The sequence below is a fragment of the Neophocaena asiaeorientalis genome, unplaced genomic scaffold, assembly GCF_003031525.2.
Source record: "Neophocaena asiaeorientalis asiaeorientalis breed wild unplaced genomic scaffold, Neophocaena_asiaeorientalis_V1.1 scaffold50, whole genome shotgun sequence".
In the NCBI taxonomy this organism is placed as follows: Eukaryota; Metazoa; Chordata; class Mammalia; order Artiodactyla; family Phocoenidae; genus Neophocaena; species Neophocaena asiaeorientalis.
In genome coordinates this window covers 1,671,558-1,693,252 of record NW_020172717.1, presented here as the reverse complement: position 1 = coordinate 1,693,252, position 21,695 = coordinate 1,671,558, and the positions used below count along the sequence as shown (strand labels likewise).

Sequence of the window (21,695 nt, the reverse complement as noted above, 5' to 3'; positions counted from 1 at the left end):
CACCTTCAGATTTCCATTTATTTTGATCTTTACAAAATTCTCTTAACGGAAAAAATTTCAATTCCCTGGAAGACTGTAAAAGGCACCTGGAACAGTTCTTTGGTCAAAAAGATAAAAAGTTTTGGGAAGATGGAATTATGAAGTTGCCTGAAAAATGGCAGAAGGTAGTGGAAAAAAGGGAGAATACGTTGTTCAATAAAGTTCTTGGTGAAAATGAAAAATGTGTCTTTTATTTTTACTTAAAAACTGAGGTTATTTGGCCTGAAGCAACCCAGCACTGGAGCCTACAGGCCCTTTGGTGGGGTTAATGGCAGACTCTGGGAGGGTTCACACCAAGAAGTACTGCCCAGAACTTCTGCTGCCAGTGTCTTTGTCCTCACAGTGAGCCACAGCCATCCCCACCTCGGCAGGAGACCCTCCAACACTAGCAGGACAAGGCAAGACAGTGAAAAATTTTGTAAAATCTACCTCAAATCTCAGTGCATCAAACCCCACTGCGTCCTCAGCAAAAACTCCAGAGAGAGACAGCAACTTAAGCTTAAGCTCAGTATATGCATGAGATTGCTCCCTGGGATCCTTAATATCTTACAAGAAATAGACCTGGAATCTGAACACCATGTCACCAGGTGATGAATTGAAGGTCAGCCTGTGTGGACCACCAAAACAAACAACAAAGGAACACAGAAGGAGCTTCAAGATGGAGGAAGAGTAAGCCGTGAAGGAGGAGAGGTTTCCATACACTAGAAGCCCCTTTGCGGGCGGAGACTGCGGGTGGCAGAGGGGAAGCTTCAGAGCCGCGGAGGAGAGCACAGCAGCAGGGGTGCGGAGGGCAAAGCGGAGAGGTTCCCGCAGAGAGGATCGGTGCCGACCGGCACTCACCAGCCCGAGAGCCTTGTCTGCTCACCCGCCGGGGCGGGCGGGGCTGGGAGCTGAGGCTCGGGCTTCGGTCGGAGCGCAGGGAGAGGACTGGGGTTGGCAACGTGAACACAGCCTGAAGGGGGCTAGTGCGTCATAGCTAGCCAGGAAGGAGTCCGGGAAAAGTCTGGAGCTGCCGAAGAGACAAGAGACTTTTTCTTCCCTCTTTGTTTCCTGGTGCGCGAGGAGAGGGGATTAAGAGTGCTGCCTAAAAGAGCTCCAGAGATGGGCGCGGGCCGTGGCTAACAGAGCGGACCCCAGAGACGGGCAAGAGACACTAAGGTTGCTGCTGCCGCCACCAAGAAGCCTGTGTGCAAGCCCAGGTCACTATCCACAACCCACTTCCGGGGAGCCTGTGCAGCCCGCCACTGCCACTGTCCCGGGATCCAGGGACAACTCCCCCGGGAGAACGCACGGCACGCCTCAGGCTCATGCAACGTCACGTTGGCCTCTGCCGCCGCAGGCCCGACCCGCACTCCGTGCCCCTCCCTCCCCCGGCCTGAGTGAGCCAGAGCCCCCGAATCAGCTGCTCCTTTAACCCCATCCTTTCTGAGCGAAGAAGAGACGCCCTCAGGTGACCTACACGCAAAGGCGGATCCAAATCCAAAGTTGAACCCCAGGAGCTGTGCGAACAAAGAAGAGAAAGGGAAACTTCTCCCTGCAGCCTCAGGAGCAGCGGATTAAAGCTCCACAATCAACTTGATGTACCTGCATCTGTGGAATACCTGAATAGACAATGAATCATCCCAAATTGAGGAGGTGGACTTTGGGAGCAAGGATATATATATTTTTTTCCCCTTTTTTTCTTTTTGTGAGTGTGTATGTGTATGCTTCTGTGTGTGATTTTGTCTGTATAACTTTGCTTTTACCATTTGTCCTAGGGCTCTCTCTGTCCTTTTTCTTGTTTTTTACTTAAAAAATTTTTTTCTTAATAGTTATCTTTTATTTTATATTTTAAAAACTTTATTTTATTTTACTTTTATTTTATTTTATCTTCTTCTGTCTTTCCTTCTTTTTTTTCTCCCTTTTATTCTGAGCCGTGTGGAGGACAGGATCTTGGTGCTCCAGCCAGGTGTCAGGGGTGTGCCACTGAGGTGGGAGAGCCAAGTTCAGGACACTGGTCCACAAGAGACCTCCCAGCTCCATGTAATGTCAAACGGTGAAAATGTCCCAGGGATCTCCATCTCAATGCCAAAATCCAGCTCCACTCAATTCACTACATAATGATCAAGGGATCCATCCAAAAAGAAGATATAACAATTGTAAATATTTACGTGCCCAACATAGGACCACATCAATATATAAGGCAAATGCGAAGAGCCATAAAAGGGGAAATCAACAGTAACTCTATCATAGTAGGTGACTTTAACACCCTACTTTCACTAATGGACAGAATTAAACAAAATTGATAAACCATTAGACAGACTTATCAAGAAAAAAAGGGAGAAGAGGGCTTCCCTGGTGGCACAGTGGTTGTGAGTGTGCCTGCCGATGCAAGGGACACGGGTTCGTGCCCCAGTCCAGGAAGATCCCACATGCCGCGGAGCAGCTAGGCCCGAGAGCCATGGCCTCTGAGCCTGCGCGTCCGGAGCCTGTGCTCCGCAATGGAAGAGGCCACAACAGTGAGAGGCCCGTGTACTGCAAAGAAAATAAATAAACAAAATTTTTCCAGCAATCCCACTACTGGGCATATACCCTGAGAAAACTGTAATTCAAAAAGAGTCATGTATGAAAATGTTCACTGCAGCTGTATTTACAACAGCCAGGACATGGAAGCAACCTAAGTGTCCATCAACAGATGAATGGATAAAGAAGAGGTGGTACATATATACAATGGAATATTACTCAGCCATAAAAAGGAATGAAACTGAGTTATTTGTAATGAGGTGGATGGACCTAAAGACTGTCCTACAGAGTAAAGTAAGTCAGAAAGAGAAAAACAAATACCATATGCTAACACATATACATGGAATAAAAAAAAAAAGAAAAAGAAATGGTCAGAAGAACTTAGGGGCAAGACAGGAATAAAGATGCATACCTAAACACACCATTGTAAAGCAATTATACTCTAAAAAAGATGTTTAAAAAACACACACACACACAAAGAAACAAACAAAAAAAAAGTTAGAAAAAGAGGAACACCAAAAAATTTGTTACAATTGCATATAAAATAAGTCAGTTTAAAAAAAAAAAAACCGAAGGCACTTTTTGGCCAACCCAATAGGTTCTTCTCACTTATCCTCAAGAACACACATCTCATATTAAGGGAATCAAGACCTGAGAGCATGAAATTGTAATGTTCTACCTCACCACCTATGTCTTCTAGAGAAGGGACTGAAGAGCAGGGGCCATAAAGAAATTCAACACACCAAAAGTCAAGACTTTGGGGGCTGAAGGCTCAAGCTACCTTCCTGTGTCCATCCATGATGGTGGTTACCCAACAACCATTGTCTCGGAGGCCAGCCTGTAATTGTCTGTATGAATCCAGCAATAAAGTCCACCCTGCTGGGATAAGAAAGGCAGCATGACGCTCAACGGAGCCACACACTTGTCTCCCTCCCTCTGGGACATTAAACAGGGCACTCCAGCATTCAGCTAAGACCTGTTGAGTGCCAACTAATTGCAAAGTGCTGTTGGGCCCAAGGATATAAAAAAGAGCAAGACAGACAAGGTCTCTGACCTGAATTAAATTATATTTAACAGAAAAAAAAGCAAAATAATAAACAGATTTCATTAAAATATGGAAAATAAATAAGATCTATAGGAAGGAATTACAGCACAAATTGTTTTAGATAGTAAAAAGCCCTCTCAGAACATATTTCAATCTGAAGGATAAGATGAATACGATCATACAGAGAAAAAGCTGGGGAAAGTGTGCTCCAAGCAATTGGGAGCAGGAATAACAAAGACTCTGGGGCATGAATGAGCATGACGTGTTCAGGGGACAGATAGGCCTTCAGGGAAACGGACTTGTGATTTGGGTCCTGGAACCAAATTCGGCATGAGAATAACCCAGACTGAATAAAAGTCAAGGAATGGACTATGAGGAAACAGGTTTTCTAGAATGCTTAAAAGCTACAGGCAGACATATTTCTCAGGCTTAACTGGATATTGTCTCTCCTCCACTGATGATGTGGTTTTGCTGATGCTGGATTTGGTTCAAATCTGGAAAATCTAAGGGCACCATATACAGAAGGTTAGGCTAAGTCTTGATGTGAAGATAAAAGACTTGTGGTACAGCAAAAATCTGGCCGTTTACTTAGAAACAGCAGGCCCCTATCCTGTTCTGTGTGGACATGCCATGGGGGAACTAGTAAAGAGGAAAAAGCCCAACCAGAATAGATTGCATCTGCTCCTGTCCTCTGTGGCCACCCTTTTTCTGAAAAGTTTCTGGGCCTTGACTCCACTAATCAGGGTGTGTGTGTGTGTGTGTGTGTGTGTGTGTGTGTGTATGAGAGAGAGATTGCCTGTTACTAACCCATAACCCACCTGACACATTGCAGGTAGGTGGTGGTTGGTGTGGCTACAGCCCCGTAACTAGGGGATAGAGAAGATGAGACGAGGTTGGAGTGTGAAGCAGGGATAAGACCACAGAGGACCTTATAGTCCATGGGAAGACATTTGGGGTTTATTCTGAAGGACAATAGGAAGGCAACAGAATGCCTTTAGATGGGCACAGAGTCTGACTTATGCCTCATACAGATCACCCTGGCTGCTGTGCATGGAGCAGGTAGGAGGCATGGACACCAGTGAGGGGTACAGCTGAAGTGGGCAAAAGATTACAGTGCAAACACTAGGGTGGTGGAAGTGAATTAGCAGTAGTGGACAGTGTGACGGATATTCGATAAGACTTGGTGATGGACTGATATGGGAGAAGGGTAAAGAGAAGAATGGAGAATGATTTCTGGGATCTTTGCTTGAATGACTGGATCTGTAACAGTGCCATTTACTGAAATGATATAGAATGCTGAGCAGAGAGACAGATTTGGTTGGAGAAAAATGAGGATATTAGGAGTTCACTCTTGGCAACATTCGGTTGGTGAAATCTGCAAACTATGCAGGTAGTTCCAAGTGGGCAATTGGATATACAAGTCTGGAGCTCAGGGCACAGAACAGAGCTGCGGGTATGGATTAGGGAGTTATCAAGACACAGATGGTGTGAAGAAAACAAGCTTTACATACTGTTTAGAAATTATTCTTCTAGAATCACAAATATATTTTTCTCATATAAACCCTATAACAAGGAAGTCAAGACAAAGGGGCTTAACAGTTCCTGCTAGAAACTGGGTTTATGAATTTATGTAGAAATAGAGTTATGGGACAGTTAGTGAAGTCATAAACAATCTCCTACCCAGACATATTCTAATATATACAATTTCTTATACCAGACAGATAGTGAATAAATGCAATTCTCCACAACAAATATGTAAAACAAGCTTTGCAGTTACTGTAGCCTCGAGGTTAAAGATTGGAGTCCATAGATGATTACAATAAACCTCTATAATAAGGAAGGGAAATATCCCAGGAGAGTTCTTTACCTTCTCAGCAAACATGCCAGAAATTCAATTTCACAAGAAGAAGAGCAAGTATTTATAGATCTAACCTTAACAAGACTTTTAACCCACCTGGCTAATACACTCTATGTTTTGTGCCTTTATGGTAACTACTTGTAAATATTCTCCAACCTTATCCCTTATCTTTGGAGCAAAGGATAAGGAGTAGCTCAGTGCTTTGCTTTCTCAGATACACTTGTGTCAACAGTCTTCCTTCCTCTTAAGATTTCCCATTTAAATACTGTTTCTCATTAAATTCCATGGCCTACAGTCTCAACTACCATGTGAGCCAAGGTTGACTCAAAGTGCCTTGGGCTATGTCCATCTTCTCCTTTCACAATGGACTTGATGAAATCGCTTTGAGAACAAGTATAGTCATGGAAGGTTAGAAGCTCTGGAGCTGGGCCCTGGGGATATCCAACATGAGAGATCAAGTTGAAGTGAGTGACACAATGAGTGAGACTGAAAAGAGAGAAGTATTAGGCATATTAGGAAAGTGTGGTATCAGAGAAATTGCTCTGGGCATTTGTTATTTTTGCTGTCCAGTATTCAGTCCCTTTCTTGTGGTAACAGGACCCCAAATAGGCTTTAGGGGAACCACCCTTTCCTCACTCTAATACATGCGATTTGGGTGAAGCCAATTCTCCCTTAGGTCCTAGGGGTGGAACATTTAACCAAGGCCTGGGCCAATCAGTGCATCCCATGCCCTGGCCATAGTGGTTGGTTCAGGGATGGACACTGAGCTTAGGACAAGACAACAGGACCAATCATTGCTAATCCCAGGACTTTCTGGTTGAGGCATAATTTTTCCTGCTGGATTTGCATATAATTAAATGAAAGAGTGGAGTTCATGGCAGCCGTCTTGTCACTATGGGGGGAGCGTATGTATGAGAATGGAGCCAATTTGGAGAAAATAGAGCCAAGAAATATATATAAAGAAAGCAGTCTTAGTAACCCTATCTGAGCTCCTGCATCAGACCGTGCCTAGAGCCAGCCTCCCCGGGACAGTGATTACACGAGCGAATCAATCATCATTTAGTTTTGTCCAGCAACGAATCTTAACCAATGGAGAAAGCAAGAGAAGAGATGCTTCAAGGAGTGCTCAACTGCAGTATGCTGATTAGAAGTTTAAATTGAGTCAGAAAAGTATGCAGAGAACTTGGCAGCATGGGGACCATAGGGAACCTTGAAAAGACCAGTTCAGTGCACTGGTACGTTTGCAACCAGATTCAGGTGGTTCTGTGGAATATCCTCCAAGCATGTGTGTTATCAGTCATGGCTCCTAATTGATCAAATGGAGCAGAAAGAGCCCTGCACAGAGAACCGGGAGATCTGGACCTCAGATACAGTGCAGCCACTAACCAGCTGTGTCTCCCTGGGCAAACTGCTCACTTAATCTCTTGGGGTTTAACGGCTGCCTCATCTATCAAGTGATTACTCCTGCCTTGCACCCAGGGGCCCTCTAGCTCTAAAGTTCTCAGCGTTTTGTTATTTTCAGCAAACTTGTTCTGTTCTGAAATTTAGTGGAAGTGGAAGTCGTCCAAGTTGGCCCCAGTCCCATTAGCATTCTCTACTATGCTGCTAAATTAAATTCTCCTTGGCTTGGTTTTCATTTCATAGAATCATTTCACTGAAGTCCACAGCACTAATGTGACTGGCTTGAGCAGAGCACTGGAGTGTGCTCCCTGCCTCTGGCATTCCAGACGGAGTCTCTTCTCTGTGACCATCCAAGGCTGACACTGTCCGCACGTGTCCTCTCTGTTTTGGGGTCTCCATGACACTTCCGCTCTCATTGTTGCTCTCATACAGAAGACACGAGTTATGGCTCCACAATACCTGACCAGGAGAGTTTCACAGGCCTTCTGACCTTCTAAAAGGCAAAGATATTTGCTGACTGGCTTCCATGCTTGGCAGAGTCTTTTCTGGAATGTTGAACATGCCCTGCTCTTTACTTCACACCATGGGCCAATCCCATCGCAAACTGGACATTGGCCAGGAAGCAAAACATGCACCAAAGGTCAGTGACTATTAAAATGAATCCCTCTTACTTAGCTCCATCAGGAACAGGACAGAAGAGGTTAATTTTTCCACAGAGTAACATACCGTATATATCAGCACTAACAATGAGGTTTTATTTCCCTGAGTCAGCTTTAAAAATAATGTTGACTTTTATGGTCGATACATTATAGATCACCATATTTATGTCAGAACATATTGGCATAAAAATAAATCAATGAAGATATTAATACATGAGGCTTGTGTTTAAATGAAACCCCTTGCAACTCCACACCTTCCCCTCATATTTCACCATAGTGCTTTCTGAAACTTCACCTCTGACGTGTTTTACTGAACATGACATCAAGGCCTGTTTTCACTCTCTACAACTCCTGTTTTTAATATGTCTTGCATATAATGAGGTTCAAAAACTATCCAGTTGGTTTTTTTACCATAAACATACATAACTGCATTCCTTCATTAATAGGACTGTCAATTCAAATGTATGGTTTATGCATGAACAAAATATCTCACAGTCAAAGCTCTGATTGGTATACTATTAATAAATGAAACTCTGCGTCGGAGACCATCTTCAAATATTATGTTTGCTATCTACAATTGCTTTAAGGGTCATGAGAAGTTTCTAATATAAATATGTGTTTTAGAAAGCAAGTTCATAGTATAGACATCATTAAAGAAAAAGCGGGTTTAGTGAAAAAGAAAATCCATTCTCTTAGGTGTACCTTCTCTTTCTAATGCTCTGCTGCGCTCACAGAACACACCGAGTGCCAGCTGCTCACAGCCCTCCTCTGAGGGGAACTGTCTTTCTCAAAACCTCCACAGAAAGAGCAACCCTTAGTGCTCATCCGTCAAGTGTGGCCCTGCTCCTAACTCTGTGATCCCATCACAGCAGACCCTGGCCATAATGAAGGGGCCACCCAGGCAGCCCATGTGTGTGCAGACCCACAGCATGCCAGAGGCCTGGCTGCGGCAGTCCTATCCAAACAGGAATGATGGTGAATACCTGGGTCAATCAGAGCCTCTTGGGAAATTTTCTATGGCTCTGTGGGCAGAGTTAGCCATCTGTAGCAGTGCTGGAAGTCGAAGGAAGCCCAGAGGGAAAGCCGAGTCAGGAGAAGCAAGGAGGAAGCACAAACTGAATGGAGAAGCAATGAAATCGAGAAAAAAAAGAAAAGGGTGAGTGCATTGGTTAGAGCAGCAGAAAAAGGGTTCACTAGGGGTAGTCCTCAGCCCCTCCCCCATATGCAATTCACACCAAGTCACACTCATTTCCCTCCTAAATGTCCACTGAATACACCCATTTCTCTCTGTTCCCACCCTCACCACTCAGGTCAAAGCTACCATGATGTCCCTTCTAGACTACAGCAAATGCTCCCTCACCTGTTTCCAATGCCCTGTGCTCTCCACACAGCATTTAATCTAATCATCTTTCTCTGTGTTTCTTAGATGCACACACACACACACACACACACATTAAACTCTTTAGTAGGAAAAATCAAATAGATCTAAATGGGAAAGGCTTTCATATGCTAATCCAGAAGAATATCCTTATGACCTCAGGGTAGAGAAAGTCTTAAACCAGATACAAAAAGCACAAACAAAAGGAATACTGATCATTTCAACTATGTTAAAATTAAAAACTTCATTCCTTAAAAAAAAAAAAACTATATATATATATGCAGTTAAGTCAGGGAAAGCCAGAGTAGGAAAACAAATAGTTGTAACATGAGTAACAGAAAATATTTTTATTGAAAATATGTAAAGATCTCCTAAAACTCAATAACAAAAAGACAGACAAGACAATAGAAAAAATGAGCAAGAAGAAACTAGAAGAATCACTTCATACAAAAGGATCCCAGTCCAGATACAGCAGGAACCCCTCATCTCCCACGTAGAAGCAGCACAGAAGTGTGTGGGGAGGAAGGGGGAACACCTCACAGGGCAAAAAAAACCTGGGGTTTGGTGAGAAAACCTGATGCCTGAGGTTAAGAGTGGATGAAGGCAGGGTCCCTCCTTCGCCGGTCACTCCCCTTGCCCCTCACCCTGCTCCCTGGGATTGCACTCCCAAACACGATGGTAGCACACCCTATTCCCTCTCACCCACTGTGCTGAATGTCTGAAGCCATCGTGGATTCCTCCCCCAGACCCTAGCAACACCCTAGCAACAGGAAAGACTCTGACAGTGGACCGCACATCCATCAGCGTGTTACTGCTGTAAAGGGCATTTTAGGGAAGCTGTGGGTGGAACCTGATGCCTAAGGGGAAGAGTGGATGAAAACAGGGTCCTAAGATACAAGCCCTTTACTCTGCAGATGCCTTGGGCAACTTTACCATTAGTCCTCAAGCCCCAGACTCTACCACTGATCTCCTCTCTTGCCCCAAACCAAACCAGCTTTCTACATTTCTGCACAGGGCACACAGGCAAAGACTCAGTCGTGACGCGTTTAAATATCTTTGATGCCAAATGAAAGGAAAAGGAAAAAGTTTCATACAGATCTCCTTTCAGGGTCGTGAGCCTAGAGGCAATGGTGGACTTCCAGAGCCACGGGATGTTGCAGCCAAGATCATTTTTACTGCACCATTAATGTTAAAAATTCTGATTTCAAAGTCAGTGGAGGGGTGGTATTACACATTTGTATAGATGAAGTAAAACGATAATTTTTTCAGTAGTGATTATTTTGCCAGACAGAGTAACATCAGTTTCAGGGCAGCCACCTTCTCTGTTGTGACAATACAATGTCAGAGTGATGTTTCCCTATCCCTCCCTGTGTTTACACTAATTTGAAGCTGCCAATTATGTCAGATCCTTGTCAACAGAAAACAAAAATGTACAAGCTGCTAAATTAATTATTGAAATTAAGTACTCACTGTCTCTCGACAGTCTTTTAATTATTTAAAGGATCCAATTTGCTTTCCCTTGTGAAAAATAAAAGCCCTTGGGCTCTTAGGTTTGGGGACAATTCAGACATGGAAGAGGGATGTAGGCACACAGCAGGCATAAGCCCACACTGGAAAAATATAATACAAAATCATTAAAAGGCTAACAAGTGCCTTTTATCTTAAGACTCAAGGTACAGTTTAAAACGGGGTTGCTGGACTTCCCTGGTGGCACAGTGGTTAAGAATCCACCTGCCAGTACAGGGGACACGGGTTTGAGCCCTCATCCGGGAAAATCCCACATGCCGCAGAGCAACTAAGCCCGTGAGCCACAACTACTGAGCCTGCGAGCCACAACTATTGAGCCCACGCACCGCAACTACCAAAGCCCGTGCATCTAGAGCCCGTGCTCCGCAACAAGAGAAGCCACCGCAATGAGAAGCCTGCCCACCGCAACGAAGAGTAGCCCCTGCTCACCGCAACTAGAGAAAGCCCACATGCAGCAATGAAGACACAACGCTGCCATAAATCAATTAATTAAAAAAAAAACGACTGGGTTGCTATGTAGAACTCGTTCTTGACAGTTTTTTAAAACTCTGTTTTGTCCTCTTTCTCTTTACCATTATCTCTAGACCATGCTTTTTGAGCTAGGGTTCAGTTATCTATAACAAAGGCACTACATCTAGTGACTTCTGGGATGACCTGCTCTTTTATTTCCCTGTTTTCTTTCTTTCTTATGTGATTGGGGGGGTGAGAAGGGGGAAGGTAGCTAAAAAAAAAAAAAAAAAAAATTCCCTGGAAATCTGGAAATTTGCTGAGTCTCTGCTTTGTGAAAGAAGCCCAGGCTTTCCCCAAATCATTGCAGATAAGACTTCCACTGAACCTCAGTTTGCTCAGCTGTTTAATGGGGGAAATAATGCCAGCCATGCCTATCTCACAAGATCTTTTTAAAAATCAATCCCAGAAAGGCTGCTTTCAGCTGATTGCAACACCATTTCATTGTGTGAACCTAACATAGTAACTTTGGACAGGAGGTGGTTTGGTTGGTGTGATTTTCTGTATGTCCTCAATGAATTATATCTTATCCACAGCTGCTATGGCTGGACCTGAGCCCAATCCCAATTTCTGCTTCCTTGTGGAGGAAAAAATTGTAACCTGTCTGTCAGTCTTTATCGCCACCCAGTGGTCTATTGGCCAAATAACACCAAACTATCTAGTGGATTTGAAACACTTAGGAAAAGTAATTCAAAGTAAACCACCGACTTCTGTAATCCACCACCTAATTAAATGTACCTTGGGGCCCCATTTTTTAAAGCTTATTGAAAAATAGAATAATTACGTTGTGAATATGAGTATGAATAATAAATTTCTAATTCATCTCTAGAAATTAAGAAATGCATATATTACAGTGGCTTTTTGAGAAACCTCCATACTGCTTTCCACACCACTGTGGAAAGGGCATATAGGGGTGGGGAAGTGGGAGGTACAAGCTTTTGGGTGTAAGAGAGGCTCAGGAATGTATTATACAACACGGAGAATATAGCCAATATTTTGTAATAACTGTTAATGGAGTGTAACCTTTAAAATTTGTATTAAAGGGCTTCCCTGGTGGCACAGTGGTTGAGAGTACGCCTGCCGAAGCAGGGGACACGGGTTCGTGCCCCGGTCCGGGAAGTTCCCACATGCCGCGGAACGGCTGGGCCCGTGAGCCATGGCCACAGAGCCTGCGCGTCCGGAGCCTGTGCTCCGCAACGGGAGAGGCCACAACAGTGAGAAGCCCGCGAACCGCAAAAAAAACAAATAAATAAAAATAAAGTTAAAATTTGTATTAAAAATTAAAGGTAAAAGTATTAAAGAACTGCATATATTTATAAACAGTTTTAAGGAATAACTTGTAAAAACAAATTTACTGTCTGAAGGCATTTATGAGACTCCATTAAATAGCTCCATTTCTCTAAGAAAGGTCTCTAGATACAAGTAAAATATGAAAATCAATTTATAGATTTAAACACATTTATAATACAATAGTGGCATTTTAAAAATGAAAATAAGCAATGCCCACTCTTTTGACCCAAAATCTTTTTTAAGGGGATCCTATTTTCTCAACCACTCCTCCACAACTGAAAGGCAGTTAACATTTTGTTGCTACTCAAATTTATTCATAACTTTTCCCTTTTCTGAACTCTTGAAATACGTATCTTACAAATACTTGTTAAAGGAGAGAGAACACCTCTTTCTTCTTCATCTTAGCTGAGTCATTCCTCTGGGTAGTAATAACTATTTCAAACCATGAAAATGATAAAGACTTCCCTGTCCCCTTGGGAAGATGTACACCATGGTACTCAGAGGTCATTGCTGCTTTGGAGATGACTAGCTGGGACCCCTGTTTAGCAGGCAGCCAGGCTCTTGGAGACCCACAGTGGGAAGAACTCTAGGCTGAAGATTGGAAGTCATGGTACCCATTTAACCCACATTCAGGATTCTCACTTCATTATTTTCTCAAGGCCCAAATCCCCACTGAGTCCAACAGTGAAACAAATTCCAACTCTAAACCATGTCAGTCTTTTTGAAAGCTTGTGAATAAATGGTGACAAAGAGGGGAAACTACAGGGGCTTCCCTGGTGGCGCAGTGGTTGAGAATCTGCCTGCTAATGCAGGGGACACAGGTTCGGGCCCTGGTCTGGGAGGGATCCCACATGCCGCGGAGCAACTAGGCCCGTGAGCCACAACTACGGGCCCGTGAGCCTGCGCGTCTGGAGCCTGTGCTCCGCAACAAGAGAGGCCGCGATAGTGAGAGGCCCGCGCACCGCAATGAAAAGTGGCCCCCGCTTGCCACAACTAGAGAAAGCCCTCGCACAGAAACGAAGGCCCAACACAGCAAAAATAAATAAATTTTAACTCCTACCCCCAACATCTTGTTAAAAAAAAAAAAAAAGAGGGGAAACTACATGTTACAACATACACTCACTTTCTAGAAGTGAGGACATCTCTCTCCTGAGAATTCCATTCATCACAGCAACTGTCCCCCAACTTCTCTTCTATTATAAAACTCCAGCCTGCTTCTCTTCCACTGAGTCGTTTCCTTTGTTCTGTGAATAGCTAATAGCCCCTCAATGCTGCATCCCAATGAATGGAAGAAGCTAGGAGTTCTAGGGAGACAGGAGAAAAGTCAGGGGATTGCAGAGGGTAGAAAAGAGGCTTCAAGGAGGAGGCGGTCAACATCATCACAGCTTTTGGCAAGTGAATTAACCCCTTTATGGCCTGAGTTTTTCTCCCTCTTCCTTTCTCCATAATAGCCTCAATAATGCACTGTTCCAAACATTGTGTAGTTCTCTTACACAATGTCTCGACTAAGGATGGTCAATCTCTCACCAAAAGCTGTCCCTCCAGACTGGGTAGGCCTGGAAATGCATGGAAGATATCTTAGTCTTCTCAAACTGCTGGAACAAAATGCCACAGGCTGGGTGGTTTAAAACAACAGAAATGTATTTCTCACAGTTATGGAAACTGGGAAGTCCAAAATCTCAAGAACTGCAGGGTTTGGTTCCTGATGAGAGCTCTCGTCCTGGCTTACAGTCCACCTTCTTGCTACGTCTTCACGAGAGAGAGAAAGCTCTCTGCTGTCCTTTATTAAGACACTAATCCTACTGGATTAGGGCCCCACTCTTTTTTTTTTAACATCATTATTGGAGTATAATTGCTTTACAATGGTGTGTTAGTTTCTGCTATATAACAAAGTGAATCAGCTATATACATATATCCCCATATCCCCTCCCTCTTGCGTCTCCCTCCCACCCTCTCTATCCCACCCCTCTAGGTGGTCACAAAGCACCGAGCTGATCTCCCTGTGCTATGCGGCTGCTTCCCACTAGCTATATCTATTTTACATTTGGTAGTGTATATATGTCCATGCCACTCTTCTCACTTCGTCCCAGCTTACCCTTCCCCCTCCCACGTCCTCAAGTCCATTCTCTACGTCTGAGTCTTTATTCCTGTCCTACTCCTAGGTTCTTCAGAACCATTTTTTTTTATTCCATATATATGTGTTAGCATATGGTATTTGTTTTCCTCTTTCTGACTTACTTCGCTCTGTATGACAGACTAGATCCATCCACCTCACTACAAATAACTCAATTTCATTTCTTTTTCTGGCTGAGTAATATTCCATTGTATATATGTGCCACATCTTCTTTATCCATGCATCTGTCGATGGACATTTAGGTTGCTTCCATGTCCTGGCTATTGTAAATAGAGCTGCAATAAACATTGTGGTGTGTGACTCTTTTTGAATTATGGTTTTCTCCAGGTATATGTAGGCCCCCATTCTTATGACCTTATTTGACTTTAATTACTCCCTTACTCCAAATGTAGTCACACTACAGGTTAGGGGTTCAATACATGAATTCGTAGGTGACACAATTCAGACCACAGCAGGTCATAGCCAGGAAGAAAAGTGACCTTGTCAGTTATGAGGTAGTAAAGTCACACTCGTCCTCCCATCCTTCCACATAAACCAAAGAGCTCGGGCTTCCAGGGCACCATGGTCTCTGGCAGAAGAGGGATGAGGGGAGGGAAGAGAACCAAAGCATGTTGGGTCACTCCCTTGTGAGGGTGCCTTTCTTCCAGCTAATGCTCACAGCAACCTCACCAGACACACTGTCCCATCTTACAACTGGGGAGACTGTCGCTGAGAGAGATAAGGTGACTTGCTTCTTCAGACTGTACTCATGGTCCCCGGCAGAGCTGGGATTTGAGTGCTTTCCACCACAGGTGTGAGGGGGCAGAAGCCCACAGCCCCCATCAGGGGCAAACCCACCAGACTGGAGGGCCTAGCAAGCCCCACCAGGGTGTCTTCTCTGACCCGCAATTTCGTCACAGTAAAATGGAGCCAATGCTGCATCCACACGGTTGTTCTGAGGACTAAACAAAATCACGGTGTGACGTGGCAGGCCCGAGTCTGCATTGAACCAGGCTGGTTCCCCTCCGCAACCTCCGTCTGAGAGCCCACACCGAGCTGGGAAGGCAGCTTCGCTGGAAATAACTAAGCATTTGCCAGCCCGCCACGTGGAAGGTGATGGGACAAAATGAATGAAAACGAGATTCTTTTTACCCACCCAGCCAAAAAGCTTTGCCCTCCCAGTCAGGCAGATCTTCAAGTCAGGTGACGAGGTGGCGAGCCCCTTGGCAGGCTGCAGCACAGATGGCCACTGTCCCCACCACCTCAGAGCATTGGCCCCAGCCTTCAAGCTTCAGGCTTCAGCTCGGGCACTGGCCTCACCACCTGTCCGGTCTCAGGGACACCCTCAACACCTCTTCTGGCTCACGCCTCACATGCAATCTGTCCTGTTGCTCCTGTCTCAGCAGCGCCTCTGGGGTCAAGTCCTCTCTCCTCGTCAACCCTGTATGGCCTCACTTGGGGTCCCGAGCATCTCTCACCTGCATGCACTGCTCCAGCCCCCTTACAGTTTGACTGTTCCAGCCTTGGTTCCGTGCTGCTGCCAGGTGTCTTCCTGCCACACAGCCTCATCCCGTCACTGTCCTGCTTAAGCACATCCATCATCCTCCTTATGCATCCTCAGTTTTCACCCTCCACACGGGTAATCCTGCCATCCCAGGACCCTTCGGCTCTGTCTCCTTGCATGTGCTGTGCCCCCAACCCTGCCCCAAATGCCCCTCACCCTTCTTTCCCAGCAAGCTCCCCTTTGTTCCCCCAAGCAGCTCCCATGGCACTAGTCTAAGAAGCCTTCACTCGACTCCCTCAGCACCCTGCTGGTTTTCCCAGCACTTGGTTGACCATCTCCCATACTGCAGGGCAATCATCTGCTTGTCTTCTCCACCGGACTGTGAGAGCCTGGAGAGCGAGGACCATGCTTTATTTATCTTTCCTCCCTAGTGCCTGACCAATCGATGCTCCGTAAGTGTTTGTTGACTGATAGAACGCGTGAGGTCTCTGTTCCTTCTGTTGTGAGTAAACATCTATATGGTACAGTTTACAGCCAACACTCAATTTACCCCAAAATTACCCAACTTAAACTTTTCTCTCTTGCCCCATATTAACTCATCTTTCTGAAGGTTAACCCCTAGAAATCAACTTCATTCCACCCCTGTAGGCTCCATGCCGACTGGCCCACTGATTTCCCAACGCACCAGAAACTGCAGGCTCCACGCACAGCTGCCTCAGCTCTGTGGGTCCGCCTGTTGGATCTGTTTTGTCAGCAGGGACGGGGTAGGAAAGAAGATGCACCTGGCTTCATGGCTCAGCTCTGTTTTCTTGGATGTCCGGGATGCTGAGATGGTTAATAAGCACATCAGCCTCAGGATTCAGATACGCAGTTAATAAATCCTGAAAGAGATACAAATCAAAATCCTCCCGCAGAGCCTGCAGGCAAAACCTGTGCTTTCCCTAATCCTCCCTAGCCCCCAAGGGTCACTTTCTACTCCACCGTGGCACATGGGGTTAGGGCCAGACTGTAGGCAATACTAACCCCCTAGGAACGTACCAGCATCTCGGGCTGCAGAAGGTCCTCTTGGAGGTTTCCTAACTCTATGCAGAGTAGCCTAGCCAGAGAACAAGGCACAGCGTTGGAGACGGTGTGTCCTGTTCAAATGACAGCAGCATCTTCCTGCCACCATTTATACCTGAGCTTCCTACCAACCCAGCCTGGAGCCAAGAGCATGCAAGTCAGGGTAAGGGCACCCCTGTGGACCTGGTAAGTCTAGAAGCCCTGCTTTTGAAGACTGCTTTGCCCTTGGGGTTAACTTTTTTTTTACTGGAGCTGGTCTCTCTCAAACAAGGACTCTGCCCAGACTTTGGGAATTGGATGCCACATCAAGGCAGACACTAACGCCCGGCTGAGGTCCTGATGCTCTGCCACCCACTTTGTTTCTCCCCAGGGGAAGGAGAAGCAGGAATAGCTGTGCTCCCAGAAGGGGGCCTCCCAGGAGATGGAGAAGCTGGATACCAACATCTCAAAGGCAGAAAGATTCTGCTATTTCTCAGAGGACTACAAGCAAATCTACCTCCCCTGGCCTACAGTATCATCTTCGTGCTAGGCCTCCCCCTGAACGGCACTGTTCTGTGACTCTCCTGGCACCAAACCAAGCGCTGGAGCTGTGCCACCATCGATCTGGTGAACCTGATGGTAGCCGACCTACTTTATGTGCTGACACTGCCCTTCTTCATCATCACCTGCTCCCTGGGTGGCAGATGGCCCTTCGGGGAGCTGCTCTGCAAGCTGGTGCGCTTCCTGTTCTACACCAACCTCTACAGCAGCTTCCAGCTGCTGACCTGCATCTCGGTGCACCGCTTCCTGGGTGTGTGCCACCTGCTGCGTTTGCTGCCCTACCGGACCCACCGGCATGTCCTGCTGGGCACCGCCGCCACGTGAGCCCTGGTGGCTCTCTAGCTGCTGCCCACGCTGGTCTTCTCCCAAACGGACTACATCAACAGCCAGATGGTCTGCCACGACATGACCAGCCCAGAGCATTTTGATCAGTTTTCCACCTATGGCGTGGTCCTGATGTTGTCCTGTTTGTCTTTCCCTCCTTGGTCATTTTGGTGTGCTATTCGCTGATGGTCAGGAGCCTGACCAAGCCAAGGGAGAGCCTCACGAGGGTGGGCAGCGCGGCCCGGGCCAAGTCCCTCCAGACCACCCTGCTGGTGTGCGGCCTCTTCACCCTCTGTTTTGTGCCCTTCCACATCACACGCTCCCTCTACGTCACGCTCCGCTTCCTACCTTCACAGAACTGCCAGCTCTTGAAGGTGGCCAGCCTGGCCTACAAGATACAGAGGCCTCTGGTGAGGCTGAGCAGCTGCCTCAACCCGGTCCTGTACTTGCTGTCAGGTGGGAACAACAGAGTCAGGCTCTGCCGGGAACTGAGGCATAACAAGGTGGGTGAGCACCCAGCTGGAGCCAAGGGGGAGAGACCCAGGGGTGGGCACATCTGGGTACTGTCAAGATGAAGTTCGGGGGAAAAGCTCCAAGATGTTGACAATGACTTGTTTGAACACAGTCATGTGCTATGGGAGAGGGGCTCAGGATCTCCTAGTGGTGTCCTGCTAGAAAGGATTTTATATTGATGAGAGATTTTTAAATAAGAATGTTTGAAAGAGTCACCAACACAAAGGAAAACTTTCTTAATTTAATGAGAGCTGACATTTATCTCTTGTCGTTCAGATCTCAGCTCAAACATCACCTCGTCCAAATCCACTCCTGCCACCCTAGCCAATGTTGGCCTCTCTCCCCCCAGCCCAGTCACCCTCTATTTCCCTATTTATTGTCTTTGTAACACTTATTAGTACCTAGACTTGTTCATTTGTGTGTGTTTTTATGGTCTCTTCCCCCTAAAATGTAGCCTCCAATAGGACAGGGACCTCTTCTGTCTGAGTGCTGTGCCCCTAACACCAGCCTCCAGCGCAGGGCCCAGCACATGGTGAGTGCGCAACAGGTAGGGGCTGAATGAGTGGGTGGATGGATGCATGGATGGAGCCCTTGATATGTAAGAGCACTTTATGAGAAGTAACTCATTTAAACCTCACAACAGCCCTTGGAGACAGAAGCTACTGTTAGCCCCATTTACAGATCAGGAAACTGAAGCACAAAGCTTTAAGTAGCTTGTCCAAGGTCACCCAGCTGGAGAATGCTCAGATCATAGTGCTGGATGGAAGCTTTGAACCCAGGCACTGGCTCTGAAGCACACACCCCTAAGACTGAAGCAGATGGCCCAATCCAAACACTGATCAAGAGCTGGCTGACACTATGGAGAACAGTATGGAGGTTCCTTAAAAAACTAAAAATAGAACTACCATACAACCCAGCAATCCCACTACTGGGCATATACCCTGAGAAAACCATAATTCAAAAAGAGTCATATACCGCAATGTTCACTGCAACTTTATTTACAATAGCCAGGACATGGAAACAACCTAAGTGTCCATCAACAGAAGGATGGATAAAGAAGATGTGGCACATATATACAATGGAATATGACTCAACCATAAAAAGAAATGATATTGAGTTATTTGTAGTGAGGTGGATGGAACTAGAGTCTGTCATACAGAGTGAAGTAAATCAGAAAGAGGAAAACAAATACCATATGCTAACACATATATACAGAATCTAAACAAAACAAAAAAAATGGTTCTGAAGAACCTAGGGGCAGGACAGGAATAAAGACGCAGATGTAGAGAATGGACTTGAGGACACAGGGAGGGGCAAGGGTAAGCTGGGACGAAGTGAGAGAGTGGCATGGACATATATACACTACCAAATGTAAAACAGATATAGCTAGCGGGAAGCAGCCGCATAGCGCAGGGAGATCAGCTCGGTGCTTTGTGACCACCTAGAGGGGTGGGACAGGGAGGGTGGGAGGGAGACACAAGAGGGAGGGGATATGGGGATATATGTATACGTATAGGTGATTCACTCTGTTGTACAGCAGAAACACAGCATTGTAAAGCAATTATACTCCAATAAAGATGTTAAAAAATAAAATTTAGGGCTTCCCTGGTGGCGCAGCGGTTGAGACTCTGCCTGCCGATGCAGGGGACACGGGTTCGTGCCCCAGTCCGGGAAGATCCCACATGCCGCGGAGCGTGAGCCATTGCCGCTGAGCCTGCGTGTCCAGAGCCTGTGCTCCGCAACAGGAGAGGCCACAACAGTGAGAGGCCCATGTACCACAAAAAATAAAATAAAATAAAATAAAATTTTAAAAAAAGAGCTGGCTGAGTTTTCCTTGACAGCACCAGCTCGCTTGTTTACATAACTGCTGTTACCAGCAGACCACTGGGTATGCAGTAAGTGCTCTTTTCCTACACTTCTTAACCAGTGTTCTGGTTAAGGTCAGAAAAAGCTCTGCAGGGTAAAGTGGCTGTGTGAATAATGATCCACCTTAATCTTATTTGAACATAATGTCTCAGTTCATGACAGAAAAGTTTTACCACTGTCTTAAGTCATAATGTAATGTTCATCCTCTTAAAAAAAAAATCCAAGGTAATCCAAAAAAAACCCCTTAGAAAAACACCTCTCATATTTAAACAATAATGATCTCCAAGGAGTTCTCAGATCTAAACATACGTTATTTAATAATTCATTATAATCTCCCTGTGAAGTGGTAGATAAGCCTTTTTCGTAAAATCCAAAGTGAAACCCCTCATTACCACCCCACTCTATTTACAGGAACTGTCTGAGTAAACCACGTACATATCTAAATTATAAAATTTTATTCTAAAAGTGCAGTTTATTGCTTTCAAGGGCACACAATAATTAGAAGTAGACTAAATGTTGCCTAGCAGAATTCCTTAGGATAATTAGTTTAATGAATAGGCAAGGATGTTTTCTAATTAGCAGGTCAGCTGTTTCTACATAAGTAAGTGCTTCTATAGTAGCTGAGAGAACTTAAAACTGTTTGCTCTTTTGAATATTCTCTCAGTTGTCTTGCTTATATTATTAATTTTTGTCCCTTTATTCTCATCAATACACAGGGAAGATTCAGCTGACCTCCAGTCCTAAGTATCACCCCTTACAAGTTAGCAAGGTTTAACATTCCTGGAGAACTGGTACATAGGCTCCCCAGTAAAAGCTGAAAGCCATTCCACGTGCCACTTAGCCATTACCTCTTATGCCCACCAGCCTGCCGACCCTAGAAGTGGAAAGAAAATTAATCTAGACTCTTCAGGATGCATCACCTTTATCTAAAAAGCAAGCGCTTTCAACCCCTGGCCAAAGTTTTCCAGCCTTCAGTCCTTGTTAACCTATGTGCTTGCAATTATTTCTCTGATCCATATAATGCTCATTTTGCTTCTGCAGAATCTTCTGACCTACTTAACAGCAAAGTATAAGCATCCACTTTTAACTTATTTCTCGATAGTTGGTATCAAAAAAGTTTAACTTAGTTGTCATCGTATCCTGGTTTTCAGGGATAGCTATCTCAAGAGACAAGAATCAAAGCAGACTATTCCCTTTGAAGAAAGGGCCTTATTGAAAGGGGAGCTGGGAACCCACTGCCCAACAAAAGTCAAGGGGATACTCCTGACTCCCTTGTGGTTATCAAAAACCTACCTACACAATGGGACAAGGACACTTTAAGAAAAAAGTTCTTCCTGAATCTCCCCACTCAATGCCCACCACCCTGGTGAAAGCCAGCATCCTCAAATGTGTTGTCACCCTGGGCCCCGAGCATCTCGCATAAGCTGCCTGGCTGCTCGGACAGGTTAAAACAAAATGGAAGGTCAGCAAATATCATGTTCAAAATACCATGACTGGGGCAGTACTGGATGCAAATATAATGGCTATAGCCACCTACAAGTGTCAAGCACAGTGCCAGCCCGTGAGG

At 45.4% G+C, this 21,695-nt stretch overlaps 1 pseudogene; it reads left to right on the top strand.

The window, feature by feature from the left end:
- The first annotated feature begins 17,036 nt into the window (after positions 1–17,036).
- On the top strand, positions 17,037–18,424 carry LOC112396422 (P2Y purinoceptor 3-like; annotated as a pseudogene).
- The last annotated feature ends 3,271 nt before the right edge of the window (positions 18,425–21,695 follow it).